This window comes from Castor canadensis, chromosome 2 (assembly GCF_047511655.1).
Source record: "Castor canadensis chromosome 2, mCasCan1.hap1v2, whole genome shotgun sequence".
Taxonomy (NCBI): domain Eukaryota; kingdom Metazoa; phylum Chordata; class Mammalia; order Rodentia; family Castoridae; genus Castor; species Castor canadensis.
The window spans coordinates 142,646,746-142,667,094 of record NC_133387.1 but is presented as its reverse complement, the minus strand read 5'-3'; the positions used below and the strand labels follow the sequence as shown (position 1 = coordinate 142,667,094).

At 41.6% G+C, this 20,349-nt stretch overlaps 1 long non-coding RNA gene across 2 annotated transcripts in view; it reads right to left on the bottom strand.

Moving 5' to 3' along the window:
- The window catches only part of LOC141420819 (uncharacterized), a 61,701-nt gene that overhangs the window by 20,165 nt on the left and 21,187 nt on the right, over positions 1-20,349 (bottom strand). For both annotated transcript variants that reach the window (XR_012445481.1, XR_012445482.1), the window contains exons 2-3: positions 6,056-6,097; positions 4,939-5,063 (exon numbers count right to left, since the gene is read on the bottom strand). This is a non-coding gene — a long non-coding RNA (uncharacterized lncRNA). The remainder of the gene's footprint in view (positions 1-4,938; positions 5,064-6,055; positions 6,098-20,349) is intronic.

Here is a 20,349-nt window from a genome sequence, read left to right as displayed (position 1 = left end):
CACAGGCCACAAAATCTCAGGACTCACACTGCAGGTCCCTACACAACTTCATCCTGTTCAACACTATCTAAACTGCAATGGCTTTGTAACCTTAAAGTGCCAAAGGGTTGATACTTCTGATCTGGCAACAGAAAAGTATTTTAATCCCATTGCACCTTCAGTTTAAGATATTGTATTAGACTGAAAAGTAGAGTATAACTTTTACTCAAGAGAAAACCTCTTCTAGTCTCATTCCATTAGTTATGACGAGGTTCCATCATTAAAGATTTTACTCCTTCACTGTGCACAGAGAACTCGAGTGGTTGACTTCCACAATTAGAGAGCCAGTAATTCATTACATCAAACAAAAAAGGACATCAAAGAAAGAATAAATCATCACAGGATAACTCTCTGGAATTATTTTTTTCTTTTCTTGAGTCAGACCACTAGCTCCTTGAAAACAAGTTAATGGTCACACAAGACAGGCCTGAGTGCTCAAAAGACCTCTGTAGGTCTGCAGCATTCATTAAACTCTAACAGTATACAAACCCTTCAATGGAACAGCTACTGCTGAGGAACTCACTGTACACCTGGCCCAGCTATTGTCTCATTAAGAAGACCTAAGGCAGAGGATTTCTCAGTCAGATAGGACAGAAGGAAGGACAAGTGCAGAAAGGGACTGGCACTTTCATATCTTATTGAATCCTTACCTGCCAGGTAACAGTTAAAACCGTGAGACAAGGAGAGTGCTGAGATGCATACCAGTCTGTTGACGGCAGGGTTCTTGGCATCATCTCTCCTGCACCCAAATCAACCTGTGCCACTTTGCTTGGACCAAGGTGCTAAAATTGGAGAACAAATCAAACCAGGCCTTCCCTGCCTTTCAGGGGAGCTATCTCACACACACACACACACACACACACGGTGTTTTGCACACACTCTGCAAAGGAGAAGAACAAAGATAACCCCAGGGTGAGCAGGAGAACCATTCTGGGAAATGTATTCCCGCAGATCTGGGGACTGAGCCAGCTAATTGGCTCCAGAGGCAGCGAAGGTGGCACGGGCAGGTAGAATTGTGCCGTCCCTTATTGACTGATGCAGTCACTTGTTGGGAACCTGTGTTCATTAGCTGTGTGTAAAGTGATATTAGTGGAGAGACGTCAGGTCCTGTGCTGAGTGATTGAGCGCCCCACCTGATGGGAGGTGCATAATGTAAAAGCACCTGCGAGCGTAATGGAGTTACTTAAGTGGACGTGTTGAGCGTATCTGAGTAGAGCCTCCTGGAGAATACAAGCTCAGAGGGGGTTGAAATGTGAAAGGCGATGCGACCTCAGCTAGAAAGCCCTGGGCTTTTTGATACCTGTTTTCCACGTCTCCCTGTAACTACCCAGAACTACAGGGTCTTCCACTTCTGCTGCTCCCTCTCCAGTTTTCTAGGGCGATGGTGCACAAGTGAGCCACCAGGATCTATGCATCTGACAGATCCAGGAGCCAAGGGCAGAAGCCACTTTCCTTCTAGTCTCCCTTAGTTTTTTCCTGTGACATAAAGAAGCCCATTGGCTAATCCCTGGGCTTTAAAAAATTCAAGAATATTTATTAATAAGATCCTAGATCAGTGGTATTTCCTAGAATGTTGCTGAACAAATGGAAAGTGTTGCTGGACCTCTGGGGGCTTCAGAGGCAGAGAAAGAAGACTGGATAGCCCGTGCCATGTGCAGAGGCCAAACAAGTCTCACCCACCCCAGTGCCACCACAGAATGTGACTAAAGGGGCCATTTCCCCACCCCAATGGCTCCACAAAGTCCTAGTCATCAGTCTCCTTCTTTTCTTCTAGGGCCACTGCCCTAAGGACATCCCTCTCTTCACTTTCCAGTTTTCCAGTGATATTCATACAAAATTGTTTCCCTGTCTCCACCCACACCTACTCTGTGGAACCTGCAGGCCCCTTGCCTTCTGCCCAAACCATCCCAAGAACTTCTGAGGATTTCCTAGGAAAGTCCAAAAACAGTCGTCTTGACACTGCCAGTTGCCCCTATCCCAGTCCTTCTTATCATAGGGTCATAGCTGGTATCTCCTATTAATACTGGCACCTATTGCTTCCAGTGTATTCCCTGCTCTTTCCTGTACTAACCTTGAGGTTTTGGGTCCTTAATCCATCTTGAGTTGATACTAGTACAGGGTGACAGCATGGATCTAGTTTCAGTTTTCTGCAGGCAGATAATCACTTTTCCCAGCAACATTTGTTGAAGTGGCTGTCTTTTCTCCATCGTATGTTTTTGGCACCTTTGTCAAAAATAAGGTGGGCATAGCTGTGTGGATTTATATCCGGGTCCTCTATTCTGTTTCACTGGTCTTCATGTCCATTTTTGTGCCAGTACCATGCTGCTTTTATTGCTATGGCTCTGTAGTATAGTTTGAAGTCAGGGATTGTGATAGCTCTAGCATTGCTCCTTTTACGCAGTATTGCCTTGGCTATTCACAGTCTTTTGTGTTTCCAAATGAACTTTAGGGTTGATTTTTCAATCTCTGTGACGAATGTCATTGAGATTTTGATGGGAATTGTGTTAAACATGTAGGTTACTTTTGGTAGTATAGCTGTTTTACTATGTTGATTCTGCCAATCCATGAGCAGAGTACTCTTCTTCATCTCTTTCTTCAGGGGTTTGTAGTTCTCCTTGTAGAAGTCATTTACATCTTTTGTTAAGTTTACTCCTAGGTATTTGACTGTTTTTTTTTTTTGAGGCTATCGTAAATGGAATTGTTTTCCTATATTCTTTCTCAATTTGTTCATTGTTGGTGTATAGAAAGGCTACTGATTTTTGTAAGTTGATTTTATATCCTGCTACATTGCTGAAGCTGTTTATGGTGCTAGGAGTTTCTGGGTAGAGTGTCTTGGGTCTTTAAGGTATAAGACCATGTCATCTGCGAATAGGGATAGTTTGACTATTTATTTACCTATTTGTATTCCTTTTATTTCTTCTTCTTGCTTTATTGCTCTGGCTAGGAATTCCGGGACTTTAGGTATAGGCAAGGACTTCCTCAGTAAAACTCAAGTGGCCCAGCAACTGAGAGAAAGGATTAACAAATGGGACTACAAAAAATTAAAAAGTTTTTGCACAACAAAAGAAACAGTCTCTAAATTGAAGAGACCACAAACATAATGAGATAAAAAATCTTTGCTAGCTATACAGCAGACAAGGGACTGATAACCAGAATATACAGGGAGCTCAAAAATCTATGAACCAATAAAGAAGTGGGCACCTAAACTAAAAAGAACCTTTTCAAAGAAAGAAGTCCAAATGGGTAAAAAAAAAAAACATGAAAAAATGCTCACTATCCTTGGCCATAAAGGAAATGTAAATCAAAACCACACTAAGACTCCACCCCACTCCTGTCAGAATAGCTATCATCAAGAACACCACCAACAACAGGTGTTGGCGAGGCTGCAGGGATAAAGGAACCCTCATACACTGCTACGGAAAACAGTATGGAGGGTTCTTAAAAAATGAAACGTAGATCTGTCATATGATCCAGCAATTCCACTGCTGGGGACATATCTGAAGGAATGCGACTCAGGTTACTCCAGAGGTACCTGCACACCCATGTTTATTGCAGCATTATTCACAATAGCCAAGCTATGGAAACAGCTAAGATGCCCCACTACTGACAAATGGATTAAGAAAATGTGGCATTTATACACAATGGAATTTTACTCAGCCACAAAGAAGAATGAAATTTTGTCATTCGCAAGTAAATGGATGGAATTGGAGAACATCATCTTAAGCGAAGTTAGCCAGGCTCAGAAGGTCAAAAATTGCATGTTCTCCCTCATATGTGGAGTATGACCCAAAACAAATGCTATAATATTATTGGAGATGGGTCACACACTAAGGGGAGAACACATACAGGAGGAATAGGGAAGGGGAAGGAAACCTAAAACTTGAATGTGGTTGATATGCTCACTGTATAGAAGCGAATATAGTAACCTTAAACTGGCAGAGGCCACTATGGGAAGGGGACTAGTGAAAAGGTCTGATAGAGATGAACCAATGTGGGTTGTAATACACAAGTGCATGGAAGCAATGCTAGGAATCTCTCTGTGTAGCTATCTTTATCTCAAACTAGCAAAAATGCTATGTTTTTCTTATTATCTCTTATGTTTTCTCTTCAACAAAATCAGAGAACAAGAAGGCAGAACAGGTTCTGCCCAGAAGCAGGAAGTGTGGGGGAGGAGGTGGCCCAAACAATGTACACACATGTGAGTAAATGTAAAAGCAATAAAGTTAATTAAAATTAAAAAACTACTGGCACCTATATGCCCCCTGAAGTTAGGATACCGGGACTCTCACACAGATAGATTGAGATTGGGTCTATATCCCCCACTCCAGTCCTGCAAATACATTGGATTATAGGGAAAACACAGCTTCAGCTCTCACCAGAAGCCAGCTCACCCTCGGTGGCTTCCAGATGCCTACAGAAGGCAGCCCAATTCTTCAGCATGGCATTCAAAGCCCCAGACACCCTGCTTCCCTGTCCCTCATCTTCACCCTCACACCCAACTTATCGACTCACCTGCCAAACTGCTGTCTTTCACTAAACACACTTGGATTTCTCCCTGTGTGTTTATCCAACAGGTTTCCGGATTGAGTGTGCCCTTGTTTCTACCCATTGCTGCCTTTCAACCAGCAAGACTCAGCTCAACACAATTTCTTTCCACTCCTCCTAGAGCTTACTTTCATCACAGGTGGCATTGTGCAGCCCTACCAAGAGCTTGCACCCCAGGGGGCAGGAACCAAATAAATATATTCCTACAGCCAATAGCATAGAGTTTTCCACACAATGGGTGTTCAGTGAGTGGAAATTAGATTGAAGAGCTGTGGCATCTGAAAGGTGGTGCCTGAGAAAAATAAGTCATTTAGTTCTTATTATGAAATCATTTGTCCATACTGATTCTTTTACCTTTCAGAAGAATAGGACCCAGAAGTGGTCAGGTTCCATAGAAACATTGGGAAATAGCTAAAGCACTGTCCATTGGATGCCCACGAGTAAGGTTCTCACCATCAGTGCAAATCAGGATATCACAGCTGAAAAAAATGCGGGGCAAAGAGAGTCAAAACAATGTAACTCATCACTGACTCTCAGGTCTGATCCCAATACCAACAATGCATTTGAGTTGATATCCTCCACCCTCTTTCTTTCATCTGTCTTCTCAGAACTTAGAGAACTTGGGATCATCAAATGTTAAAAATTACATAGTCTAGCCATTCCATTTTACACGATCAAAAATAGAGAAGTGGAATGAATTACCCCAAGGTCACATGACCAATTGGAGACAAAGTCAGATATGAATCCCAGTCTCCTGATTATACACATAGAATATTTTTACTAATTTTTTGGTCTTTTTCCCCCATCTCTTTCTCATTTTATAACAGAAATGGGAATAATATGAAAGTATGAGGAAGAACAAGGAGGCAGAGAAAAGGAAACTAAAAAGCAATATTCACCCTTGAATTTTCCTCACTGTTTTAATGACCCCCTTCCCCCAGTATAATCAATAGAAGCTTTAGTAAATGCCTTTGTTTCCACAAAAAGGGACAAGGACACCTGGAATTCTCAAGTGAGTGTGTATCCAGATGTGGAATCCTCATCTCCTCCTGCTACACAGGGCCCCTTGCCCTCCTCATTAGGAGCTGGTGGGCTAAACAGATTCACAATATTACTGACTTGAATGCTAGGCTCACCCCTGCTAGGCTGTCCTCTCTGATTTATTAGCTCAAACCGAATGCTCTAAAAATATAATTACAGCATTTAGAGTGTGTTTCCTATCTCTAGATTGCAGGGGCTTAAGCAGCACATAAACTCCCCTGACACTGAGTTATACACTGGAAACCAAGGCAGTGCACTGGGCAGAGCCAGGATGAGCCAAGGCAGACACGATGATACTCATCAGCCGCTGAGGATGATGGTAGCAATCATTTTTAACATAAAGCACACAATTTACAGTGAAGAGGTGCTTCATCCTAATATGGACTGTTTGCTGAGTTTTACTGTATTCTCAGTTTCCCCATATTCTCACCTTTGATCTAGAAAGGAACCTCAGGATTTCTTGTCCATGTTCCTAAGATAAGTTAGGTAAAAGAGATGAGTTAGTGGCATATTTCTGAATGAAAGGGATGTCTAAGAAACAGTCTTAAGCAGGGATCCTTCAAGATCATCCTTCTACCACTCCTTTAAATCACCTTTAAATTTCCCAAAGGCAATAATGCTTTGTACTCCTCACAGTCTCTGGGCCCCTTAGCGACTCTGAGAAGACCCTAGGGTGTCATGACTTAGGGCTCAATCCCTTCTCTGCCATGGGTTTGATGTGAGATTATGGGAAAATGGCTCTCTGTGCCTTGGTCGATGTGAGAATAACAGCCTCCATGGACTGGAAGAACTGCCATTAAAAAGATACCACAAGCTGGTAGTTTAAATAACAGTAATATTTACTTACAACTGCAGAGGGTAGACGTTCAAAATCAAGGAGCTGACAAGTTTGGTTTCTTCCAAGGTATCTCTTCCTTAGCTAGCTGCCAGCTCACTGTATCCTCATGTGTTCTCCCCTCTGTGTGCTCTGTGCCTGGTGTCTCTCCCTGTGTTGAAATTTCCTCTCCTATAAGGACACCAACCAGATCGAGTAATAGCCACCCACTACGGTATGTTTAAGTGTCCCCCAAAAGGCCATGTTTTAAAGGTTTGGTTACCACCCTGTAGCACTATTGGGAAAGAGTAGAACCTTTAAGAGGAGGGGCCTAATGGAAGGAAGTTAGGTCATTGTGGTCATGCCCTTGAAGGAGATAACTGGACCCCTCCCCTTCCCCTTTCTCTTTGCTCTCTGGCCACTGCGAGGTGAGCAACCTTGTTTTACCATGATGTTCTCTCTCATCACAGGACCGAAAGTGACAGAGTTCATTGTCCATGGACTGAAACCTCTGATACTGTGAGCCAAAATAAATCTTTCCTCCTTGTAAGTTAATCAGCTCAGGTCCTTTCTCACAATGATGGAAAGCTGACTAACATACCACTCTGCATACCTAATTTTTACCTAATTACCACTGTAAACCTAACATCCTGAGGTAACTGGTGATTAAGATTCCAGCAAATGAGCTGGCACCAGTGGCTCATGCCTATAACCATTGGTACTCAGGAGGCAGAGATCAGAAGGATTGCAGTTCAAAGCCAGCCCTAGGCAAATAGTTCATGAGATCCTATCTCAAAACAAAAAAATCACAAAAAAAGGGCTGGTGCAATGGCTCAAGTGGTAAGAGTGCCTGCCTGGAAAGTGTGAGGCCCTGAGTTTGAATGCCAGTGCTGCCAAAATAAAATGACTCCAGCAAATGAATTTGAGGGGGACACAATTCAACCCATTCTCACAGTGATGTGGTGATAAAACTCAAATGTAGTAATGAATGCAAACTGGTTAATATAAGGTCTCTAGCCCATGGTAAATGCATAGTAAATGTCAGCTACTGCTATTAGTATCATTGTTGTCTATTTTGATAATATAATCTTGAACTTTTAACTAAAATTCAGAGCTGATCATGCATAACCCTTGTTTTAAATGTTTCAACACTATTGGAAGTTTCTGACCATAAGAAAGGTCAAAATTCCTCAGTATCAATTACAAAACCCTTCAGAACATGAACTTGACCCATCTTTCCCACCTTACTCTCCCACCTTACTCATTCCAGGGTAAGTTGTTTCTATATTGCACCCTGGAGTTTCTCTCCCCAAGAAATCTTAGAAATCTCTCCCACAAGAGCCAGATGTGAGGGTGTAATCCCAGCTACTCAGGAGGCATGGATCAGGAGAATCACAGTTTGAGGCCAGCCTGGGGAGAAAAGCTAGCAAGATTCCATTTCAACACATAAGCCAGGTATATTGGTTTCTACTTATAATACCAATTATGCAGGATGAACAGATAGGAGGATCGTGAGCCAAAGCCAGCCTAAGCCAAAAAGCAAGACCCTATCCAGAAAATAACTAAAGCAAAAAGAGCTGGGAGTGTAGTTCAAATGGTCATGTGCTAGCCTACCAAGCACAAGGCCTTGAGTTCAAACTGTAGTACCATCAGAAAGATAGGGAAAAAAATGTCTCCCTAAGATTTCTGTACTTTTATAAGGTTTGTTGTAAGACTATCCACATTTCCCTAATACTGTCATTACAGACTTCCGGCTACTCTCCAGGTATACTGGCCCTGTCATGTGCACAAGGGTCCTCTTCCGACCACTGCAAACTGCGTGAACTCCTATGCATTTTTCAAGACCCACACTGACCTTCACATCCTCTGTGAAACCTTTCCCCTACCTCTGAGTCGAAGTCAGTGAATCTCATCAAGAACAACCCAATCAATGGGGATTTAGTCCATGTCTCTGAATTCTGAATAGCAAGCATTTTCATCTCTCCCAGTGCCTGTCTTCACAAATATAAGCTTCCCAGAAAGGGTACCAAAATGCATTATACCACCATGATTTCATTTTATCTAACAGCCTAGGAAACAGCAGAATCTTCCATGACTGGGCTGGTCAGTAGGCAGGTAGAAGTGAGGTACAGACCCCCACAAAGATAAGTTTTACCACCTTGACCCTTTGCCTAGACTCCTGGGACTAAGCTAGATAAGACTCTGGGCCCTTGCATCTCTAAGTGCCCAGATAGCATCTTCTAGGAAAATGGATACTGAGGGGACTAAGGACAGGAGTCTTTGGTATCAGCTTTCCTCTTGCTTTCAACTTCTCCAGTCACAGTGGAATTACCTAAGTTTCCATTCTCTCTTCACCTCTCTGTGTTTCTTTTTCTCTCACAGGAATGCCTACCATTTTTTTTATTATTACATTACTGCTGCCCTGAGGGCATGTTATGGCATCTATAAAAGTGCTTACAATATATCCTAGTCAAATTCACCCCTTCCATTATTCTTCTTTATTCCTCCCTCCCCACATTCTTAGAGAAGTTCCCCTTCTTCATTTTCATTACATGAGTACATATTTCCACCATATTCACCTCCTTCACCCTTTCCTTATCTCCTCTCTTCCCCCTCAAATACCTACCATTTCATGATGACTTTTTGCCCTGTCAAGAAGCAGCTTGGATAAAGACTCTGAATGTAGGATCCCACTGGTATCACATACCATAAACCATGGGGAAGGAAGAGCTGAGACATTCTAGAAAGACTAGTGGTATGGACTCAGCCTGACTGAGTTCTATCCAACCAAGCACCATGTCCATGAGGCCACTCTGGCAAGACAAAATGGCATCTGTATAAACTGCCCCACTCAGTTCTGGCTCAGCAATCAAGGGAAAGGTAAGGAGAAGTTACTCCCTACTTGCCAGGATTATTCCAAACAACGGCTGCAGAAGATGCAAAATTGACATCAGGGTAGGAATTTTTGACTGGGGTGCAAAGGAGTGTGATATCTTGGATTTCTTAAGCTCTCTCTGTAGAAAATTCTAATGGCTGAACCTAAGGTTGGGAAGCATGGCTCAAGTGGTAGAATGCCTGCCTAGAAAGTGTGAGGCCCTGAGTTTAAACCCCAGTACCACAAAAAAGGAAGGAAAGAAGGAAAGAAGGAAGGAAATTCAGATTTAATGTTTAATGTTGACCACATGTTACATGAACAGAGCAGAAGGTATATCTATGCTACAATTGTGACTATGCAGAAATTATAATTATGCTACTATTACAATAGCTAATGTCCAGAGGATATGTAAGGTTTGCCCTGTGCTAAACAGCATTGTTCCAATTAACACTCAGAAAAATTAATTGATGTATATTATTGTCATTATCATCCCCATTTTACAGATTCAAAACTTAAACCATGCAAATGTAGTCAATTTTCCTAAGGTCACCCAGTAAGTGGCTGTTCCAGAGGTCTAAGCTTAGACCTATATGATGATAGAAGTATTGCCCTTGGCCATTCATCAACTCTCACTGTATAAATAATTGTGCACAGAGTGTAGGAGGGAGCAAGGAAAAATTAAAGTAGATATGCTGGGAAGGGTGGGATAAATGTGGGTTATTTTAATTCTTACTATTCTGTTTACTATTTGTCTAATGATAGCTATAATAGCTATCAATTTTTAAAACCCCATATAGATTACATATATATATTACATTCAGGGTAAGTTGTTTTTATACTGTACCCTGGAGTTTCTCTCCTCAAGAAATGTTAGAAATTTTTAAAGCTTTAGTATAAAACCATCCATAAGATCACAAACCCTGCCCACTGATGAGGCCTCACAGGTTCCCTTCTCCTGAAGCCAAGGTTCAAAAGAGAGGCCATGAGTGGTGGCCATTGCCCCTTCTGACTGACCTCCAAAACAAAGAACGTGATCACAGATGATCAAAGCAAAGCAGCATTGCACAATAAAATCGCCGTCAAACATTGGCCCAAGGAATAAAGTCCATGAGTGGGATTCCCCTTCATGTAGAGGCTTGGTCTTCACAAAAGAGAGCTTCTAACACAGCTCTGTCCCCAACTATGTATGTGACTATGTAAAACCAATTAACTACTCTGAATCTTAGCTGAAAGGGGAGAGAAATGATCAAACTACCAAAGACAAGGGGCTGACCAAGACAGAGTCAAAGATCTTCTCTATTCATTGATGTGAAATTTCTCTAAGCACTGCTACTTGTGAAACCATCAGTGTGGTTAGAGTTACACTCAACCAGGACATACGCTGAAGGAAAGGTCTACCTATTTCAATGCAGACATACTCTCTGCACTCAGAACTCTCTGAAGTATTGCAAGAAGCAGAAAATGCCCTTTCCTGATGGACATAGATGAAAAAGGACCTGGCCTTGGGGCTGCTTTAAACATCTTGTCACCATCAAGGAGAATCTGCCTGAGCATGGAGGAATGAAGAGAGAGGAGAAATGGAGAGGTCGGGTCTGCTTACATCCTCAGACACCTACATAAAGCATACTTGAAGATTCTGTTTCATGAGACAATTCTCTTCATTGTGAAAACATTTCAAAGAAATAGCAGCACCAGAAACCTAAGAAGTTAGCTCTGGAAAGAGCACAACATAATATCCAAGCTACTGAACGTTTGTTTTGACCAGCTGGAGGCCTTCTCTTTCTGGACCAGATGGACATGGCTGCTCCTGAAGGCCTTGCCTGAGGCATTCCTCAGTGTTCCCACATCATATGGGAGGTAGGTCAGGCCCCTGACCAACCAGAGAACAGGAAAAGGAAACAGAAAATGCTGGAGCAAGTCCCAAGAGCAAAACTTGAACATATATGGGACACTTACCAAAAAAGAGAGAGAGAGAGAGAAATTTAAGGACAGAAATTGTTTCTGTCAAATATTTGAAGGGTTAGTGTGTGGAGGAAAAAAGTGAGTTTATTCTATATTGCACCAAAGTTGTTTTCATCAAAGGGTCTGTAGAAGACCAAACCTGCAAAATTCCTCATCACAAAGGTTTCTTGGTCAAACTAGTTTTGGAAACATGAACTCTTCCCATGCTTGGGAAAGAGTTGAAGAATGGGGATGAGGGGGAGTAACAAGCAAGGAATTGGATCACGTGATTATGACTGCTGAGAAGAGGTCTGCAGTCAGCAAGCTGCAGACCCAGAAAGCCCAGGATTTAGTGCCAGTCTGAGTGCAAAGGCCTGAGAACAAGGGAATCTGATGTTTCCCCTGGCAAGCTCAAGACCCAAGAAGAGCAACTGTCCAGTTCAAGTTCAAAGGCTGAAAAAGACCAATGTCCAAATCGGCAGTCACGCAGAAAGAGTTTTCACTTACTCAGCCTTTTTGTTCTGTCTGTCTCTAACTGATTGGAAGCAGTCCACCCACATGAGGAAGGGCAGTCTGATTTACTCAGTCTACCCAGTCAAATGTTAATTCCATCCACAGACACCCTCATAGATACACCCAGAATAAGGGTTGACCAGATGTCTGGGTCCCTATGGCACACATAAGTTCATATATGAAATTAACTACCATACATGTGCACACATACACAAATTTCTTCCAGCTCAGAATGCCTTTCATGCACTGCATTTCTCAGACACTGTTAGTCCATGGGTCACCTGTCTCACAATTACCTGAGCTGTTCTCTCAGAGGTTCTGTTTCAGAGGTCGAGATTGGATCCATGAACCAGCACTTCCAAGATGCTATCACCTGAACAATCCAGCACTGCTAAAAGTGGTACAGCACCTGCTGGGATATGTTAGGAAGCTCACAGCACGTCTGTCACATGTTCTTGTCCAAAGAGGGAAACTAAGATGAATAAGTCTCAGATCTGACCATCAGTTTACAGGAAATGGATGTGAGTTAAAATTCTCCATGAGAAAACAGTCAAATCCCAAATGTGGCACATTTTCTAGGACAAATGATTGAGTTTCTTCAACATATCAAAGATATTTTAAATGGATATTGAAGCTGTCATAGACTAAAAGATACTTAAGAAACATATAATACAGAGCAATACGCATTGCATAGATATTGTTTGCATCCAGATTCAAAAAGAAACGCCTTTAAAGACGTTTCAGAGACAATCAAGACAACAGGAATATGTATCGGGTACTAGATAATATGAGGGGATTACTGTTAACTTTTTATGTGTGGTAATGACATTAACAAACATGGAAAGAGAAGTCATCACTGGTAAATATGCATTTTAAGTATATGCAGATGAAAGCACATGATGACTAAGATTTGCTTTAAATTACTACATTACAAGTCTAGTTGTGCTCTCCCATAATCCCAGCACTCTAGAGACTGAAGAAGAAGGATCGTGAGTTCAAGGCCATTCTGGGCTGCATAACAAGATCCTGTTTCAAAAATATATATTTTTTTAAAGCAGGTGGTATCAGTGAAATTATGTTTTCAAAATATTGATAACTGTTAGAATGGATGGTGAGTACAAAATTTTCTTAAAATAGTTTTTCTCTACTTTTGTATTATCTTTAACCTCTTTGGTAATAAAAATATTAGAGAAGAGAAAAGGAAAAAGCAATCCCAGGTGATTCTTATGCACCCTAAAATCCTGCTCTTTTGGGAGAGAGAGAACAAGGGAATTGCAAGGAAGCAGAAGTCAAGACAATATTTCATAAGCCTCCTAGACATTTGATGTGTCCAGCTCTGGGAGTGTTCTAGGAAGGTGAGGGGAGAAGCCACCTGCAGAGGGACTTTCTGCATTAGAGGCAGGATAGACAATGACTCACCTCACCAACAGCTTTGCACTTCCATGCCTTCCCCTCACCGTCCCTACCACTCTGGTCTCCAAGGAATATGAAGGTTGCCAAGGGTAGTCACTTGTCCTCAGTCAACATAGTCATGACTCTCAGGTTACAGACTCTCAAATACTCAGTCAGAAGTTTGGTGAGAACTCCTGGACTCTTTGCTGTCACTCACCACCAGCTAAAATGGCTTGGGCCCAACAAAGACAGTGGATCACTCACCTGAGCATCTCCCAGTAGGCAATTTGAAACAATTTGACAGCCCTTGCAAATAGCCACTTGCTCAGGGTGAGAAACTATTTATTAGGGGCACATAGAAAAAGGATATTAATTTCACTTACTGTGCTACGTTACGTGTATTTCTCTCTGGAGGACAAGGAGTGGTCTAGTTGTTTGTTTTTTTTAAAGGATATTATGGGCTGACATATAGTATATTGTTTTAAGAATCTAGTCTATTTGAATTTGGCCAGTAAATACATGAGCAGGTTATCTAGCTTCCCTGTTTTCTAATGGCGAACCACTTGAAAGTGTCAGACATCTCAAAATACTGAAGAGGAACAAGCAATACCATTTATCACTACAGTGCTCATTCTGGAAACAAGCTAATGAAGTCAGCTTGCAAAATATCATTTATACTTTGCTCTTAGGTTATCTGGCGTATTTTATTTTCCTTCATATTTTGCCCTTTAAAGGCATAATATTGCACTTACACTTGTAAAAAAAATCACCTTTACAAATAGACAATTGGCCATTGATGTGTCTGTTTATGCAGACAGCACATACACAATTATTCCATGACTTTTCCAATCAGTCATGTCAATGATAGCTGCCTGGCAAGAGTGCCACCCCACAGTTATTTTTCTTCTGCAAATTAATGGTGTTCCATGTCTCTGTTGAAATAAGTGTGTTTGACTGTTCTATGAAAGTGTATTATTCTAAATGGGTTGTCAGTCAGATTGTCCTCATTAGGAATTTAAAACTTCAGGTTCATCAGAGAGGAGACTTAGAGGGGTTAAAGATGTTTCAAAGCTGCCAACCCTTATCCATAAGAGAAATTAGCTCTGTGATGTCCCCAGAACTCATCTGTTCCTTTCCCTTCCCACACACATGCTCTGTTCCGCATGTGGCCCAGACGAAAGCCTTTCCTCCTCCACCTCTACCTCCACCCACTTTTCCAGGCCTCAGTACACCACACACCCACACAGACACAGACACACACACAGACACACAGATATACACACACGGACATAGACACACACATACACACACACAAGACTCTGTGTACAGTCTCACTCTTCACTGACAGTCAAAACATCAAGCCTTCATTCCAGTTTTATCCCCACACCCGCACACCACAGTCATGGTGACATGAACAGATTCAGTGTGCATCCCTTCTCTCCCCTCCCTGCTTGGTTGTCTTTAGCCCACATCATCAACCGTCAGAGATCTACCAATTATTCAGTACCTTGTTCAAATCCTCCCCTTTCAAGACTTCTTATGTCTTCCACGTAGAAAAAATCTCTTCCCCCAGGTTCATTTTTTTGAACTCTACTTACATCTCCCTTATAGAACACTTATAGCCTGTCATTTTTCACAATTACCCAGGTGCTAGAACATGATCTCAAGGGAAACAGAGGCCTGTCATATTCATCTTTACTTCCCAGATAGCACCTCACATGTGGTAAGTGCCCTATGCATTTTGGGGTTACAACAAAAATCTATGCAGTCATTCAAAAAAGATACGAAACTGTGGACAAGATATAACATTAAGCAAAAAGCAAAGGCAGGAAAGTGTATGTACTGTGTTCCCATTTATGTACAATAAAATCAGATGTGCGCAGAGTGGTGTAATATCTAAGGGGGCAGGTAGATCTCTGATAACTCTCTCAACGTGCACACTAAAACCCTGACGCCACTGATTGCCACTGAGAAGGGGCAGGGGTGGGACAAAGCCTTACTGTTTGGATTTTATTACCATTGCATATATTATCCACATTACCCATTCAAAGATAACAATCCAATCCAATTCAATTGAAAGTAATAAAATAAATGTTTGATTTTAATTGAAGTTGAACCGAACAACCCTGAAATTAATAATGGAGCTGGCTGGAGTAGTCAACTTACCAAATGCCTGTGAGTTCAGCATTCAGACAGAGAATTTTATTTCTCTAATTATATGGCAATCCAGTGTCAAGATTAATTCATTAGTTTTAATAATAGTAATAATAATTAATATGCTTATAAAATGAATAAATCAGACATGACTTTATATTGAGAAATTTCATCCAAGAGTGTTTAAATTCCATCAACTTACAAAAGCAGTCACTAATAGTGTGGTCTTTTGGAGGACTTTTTTTTTTTGGTTCTGTGTGATTGGAAGGTTGAGACATTGCAATACATATATCATTAAATCTTCACAATTGCATAAATTATATCGGTAAATCCTTGCTGGAAGTGTGCACATATAGGAAATAAAAACTGTCCTTAGAGTTCAGGTATGATGGAGCCTGGGAAAGATCTCTCCATGAAGAACTGGATCGTGGTATTTGTAGCTAAGAGGTTCCTCACTGGGCTGCATGGCTAGGTTACCCAGGTCTATGGAGAAGTTTGTTATCCCACCGATGAAGTAAAAGAGCTCATTCTACCACACCAGCACAAAATAGCAAGGCGCCCTCTTTAGCTACTTCTATAGCCTCCCATTCTCTTGACCTATTAGTAAGTAACAGAGCAAGAACACTCAAGGAAGATCAAAAAAGTTAAAAGAAAGCTCTCCACAGCATATATGGACAGCCAGGTGCCCTTCCCTCTGTCCAGTGAAAGATGCTGCTCTGGACCCCTACGTTCCATTGGTGTCATCGTTATCTTAGCCTCTGGAGCTACAGAAGTCACACATGGTGGTTAAATTATCCTGCCACTTCTAAGATCTCTTTTTAAAGAGTCACTTCTGATGTATGAATGACTCTGAAACTCCACTACTAGAGGCTCTCAGCAGAGCATCAGGAGCAGAATGGAGATCCACAAGGCAGTGGCAGATCCTGGGGGACGCTAATGAGAGGCACGCCAGTATGGAAAAGCACTACTTATTATTAACACATTAGCCCTCCAGGGCACCGTGCCAGTTCTAATAAGCCACAAGTCTGGCATGCTGGCTTAGCCAGGAAAGATCTGGAAACTCAGGGGAAAAAATACCTTCCTCTACTGTAATATCTCAGTTCCAACAGTGCCTGAAAAACACTTTTTCATAACAACAAATTCTCAGGCACTGCTAGTCATATTAATCTTAAATATTATTGCTAATAATAGATATGATTGATGTTACTCTCTGCAGCCAACATGGATATTATAGAGTGTATACTAAATATAGAATTCATGCTAACAGTAATAAACTATTGTAGCATATTTTGTTCACCACTGCATCCCTAGAGCCTAAATTAGGAAACGGCAGAGGCCAAGTATTTGTTGGGCTTAATGAAGCATTAATATATAATATAATAGATATAGTATCTTACTTTCAAGGAAAAATAGAACTGATTCCATTTCTTTAAAAGTAAATTCTTATCTGCAGAAATCACCATTTACTTGAAAAAGAACTCCACCATGGGCTATCCTTGAAGAAAGAAGAGGACTCCTGAGCAGACCAGCTCAGCTGACTTGACCCTCCCTCCTGCAGTCAGGCCCCCTGGGGAAGAAAGTGCACCATATCTGCACTCTCGATGAGATGCTTTGTAGGATTTCGACCTCCCACCCTTCTCTCTTCTCTGTGTCCTCCCCTCCAGCATATGCTCTGAATTGCTTATAGGAACTGTTTGGAACTTCTCTCCCAAGAACCGGGAAAAGATATCAGCAATGCCCTCCAAATCCCAGGTTCCAACTGTACACTTCCAGTTGGCAAGGGAACCAGTGCAAGCCCTTTGAACAGTAATTTGGCGATGCACACAGCAAGAGCTCTAGCATTTGCCTCCTTCAAGCCAACCTAAGGAAATCATCTACAATGCAAAAAGGCTTTCTAGTCAAGTTCATTCAGAGCCTCGGCTGTAATAGTGAAAAACCTGGATGTGACATGAATTTCTAGTAAGAGCAAATGTTTTACTCCTCTCACACAATGGAATATTATATAGCCATAAAATTTTGTTTGTGAAGAGCATGTAACAATTATAGATGGAAAAAAATACAAAAATATGTGTACATAGGATAATTTTAACTAGGCAAAAATGCATCCATATAAAGGGCTAAATTTCAATAGGAGAAATAAAAATAAAAATTACAATGAGGTACCATTCACACCATCAAATGAACAGAATTTAAAGCCTGATGGTGCCAAGTGTTGGTGAATCTGTGGAGTAATGGAGCCTGTTACCATAATTTGGCAATATTTAGTAAAATTGAAGAATTTCCTCTTATGAGTAGGCACCCAAGAGAAATCTTCTGTAAGGTACATAAAGAGACAGCCACAGAAAAGTTTGTTGTTTGTAATAGTGAACCACAAAAGCTCATTAATCAACTCAGTTAATTATTATTTTCTATAAATAAAAGAATAGATACATAAATGGTAGTCAAGACATGCAGAGGAATACTACACAGCAATGAAAATGGATAAGTTGGTGCAACATCAACATGGCTAAATCTCACATAGTATCAAATGCAAATTGTGGGAAATGGTTATACAACCTTTAAACTATGCAAAGAAATGCTTTGCACCACTTAGTAACAGATGCATGCACAGTAAGAATATAAAGAAATGTAAGAAATTATTGGCTCTTTGAGAGACGGAAAGACTAGTGACAGGAAAGGGGCACACAATGAGTTTCCTTTTTTTTTGGTGGTACTAGAGTTGAACTCAGGGCCTCTCACTTCTTAGGTAAGTGTTCTAACCCTTGGGCCACACACCCTCAGCTCTTTCTGTTTTAGTTACTGTTTGTATATTTTTCATGTCTCGTGGTTTTTGCCTAGGATTGCAATGCAATTCTCCTAGTTATACCATCCCCATATCTGGGACCCCAGGCATGGGCCTCCACATCCAACAATGACTTTTGTTTCCCAGGTAGGGATTGACTCTATTACTCCCTATACCTTGTGGCATGTCAATACTCCGTAACAATTTAGAAATATGTTATAAGTAAATGCATGACACTATAAGGAAGATAAGTAACTATCCCAGCAGTACAAAGGCCACCTGAAGGTGGGAAGAGAGATGAGGTTTTCCGTCTTTCCACATTTCAACAATTGCTTAACATGTGCGATCTGGACAGTATGAAATTTTTGTGTGTGAGGTGCTGGAGTTTGAACTCAGGGTCTACACCTTGAGCCACTCCACCAGCCCATTTCTGTGATGGGTTTTTTTGAGTTAGGGTCTCATGAACTATTTGCTTGGGCTGGCTTCGAACCCCAGTCTTCCTGATCTCTGCCTCCTGATTAGCTAGGATTATAGGCGTGAGCCACCTGCGCCTGGCTGACAGTATGAAATTTATTTACAGATAACAAGGCACCACTCAGAACCAGGAACTGCAGAGATAATGGTGTACAGAGGAACAAGTGCATAGTGGAGACAGGCGGGCATCCTTTCCTAATACCCACTGAGGAGAACCTTTCCTCTGAGCAATTCCTGTTCTCAGCCCACGCTGACAGAACCTGGAGCCCAAAAGGAATTTCCTGTGCTTTCTGTGATACTCAATTCAGTTAATCAAACATAAAAAAAGGTCTACATTATGCCAGGCTCAACAGAGAAGCCTTGTCTGGATCTACCATTCTGGGCCCGTCTGTCCCAGACTACAGCTTCCATTCCAGTCTCTACAGTCTGCATCCAGCTCCTTCTGCAACTGGTGCTGTCCTGAGACAGGACCTAGTGATGCAAGACATACCTGCATGTACCTGACAATGCAAGCAATGGGAGCTAATGCAGAGGCCTTATTCCCACGTGGAGATGCACATGGAGCCCACTCCCTGTCACACTGCTCTGGGCTCCTCTATAAACCAAACACAAAACTCCAAAGCACCATCTGCTCACCTCCATGTTTATAGTTCATCAGTTTTACTCAACTGTCATTGTCACTTAGGAGCTTAGAAAGAGGACATTCTAAAAACTACCAAAAGGCCTTGGAAGAACAGAAGGAAAAAAATTAAAATGTATATTTGCAAATTTGCTTAAAGGGACAACCCACTTATCAACTAACTCACCTCATCAAACAAACATTTGTATGGCATTTGCCATGTGCAGTTCTTAGTGCTTCATATATTCAGTCCTTGTAACAACCCTACAAAGTAGGCATGGTGGGTATCCCATGTTCTGGATGAGGAAACTGAGGGAGGAGACGAGGTAGCAGAGCCAGGAATCAGACCTCCACAGCCAGGCTTCAAAACCCAAGCTCCGCCCCATTATGCTACCCTGTGCAGGCAAGCTTCTTCACTGGGACTCACTGCTTCTTACAGTCCCAGAGTTTACCAATCCGAGCCCAATAACAGGACCCATCTCTGCCATCTGTGGAGTAACAGAAGATCATGAGCCTTGCTGACCAAAACCCACATATTCACCCTCCCAGGACCTGCCCCCACATCCCGCCACTCAACACCATGTGTCGTGTGGCTCCTTCCAGGGGAGGTTTGGGCGAGAAGACTGATCCTCAACTGACAATCTCCAGTCAGCTCCAAAATGGGAAAAAATGACCTTTGCTGGGACCTGCAAGTGGTTAATGACAAAAGTCTAGAGACTGAAAGTCAAAATTAACAATTCAATGCCTGTCTTTGAATTTTCTGTAACAGAAGTTTATTACTGCGAATGTATGTTTTTTGTGTTCAGAGGGATGGGCATTCTTATACACTGTTGGAATTTTTTGTCAGATATTTTAAATTTTTTTTGATGTGCAAACTGCAAACTCTTTAATCCTGCAATTCCACTGCTAGGAAGAGAGAGAGAGAGAGAGAGAGCTATGAGTTGCAGTGTTGTTTGCAATGGCAAAACAGGAGAAAATTAATTATCCATTATTAGGGGACCAGTTAAATAAATCACAGCATATATCCATACAATGGAAGGTTTCACAGCCCTAACAAAAATTAGGTAAATGTAGTTGGAATGAAATGGAAATGTCTTTAAAATGTACTGTCAAATGAAACAAACAAAAAGACTCATAACGATAGTCATAATGTATTGTCA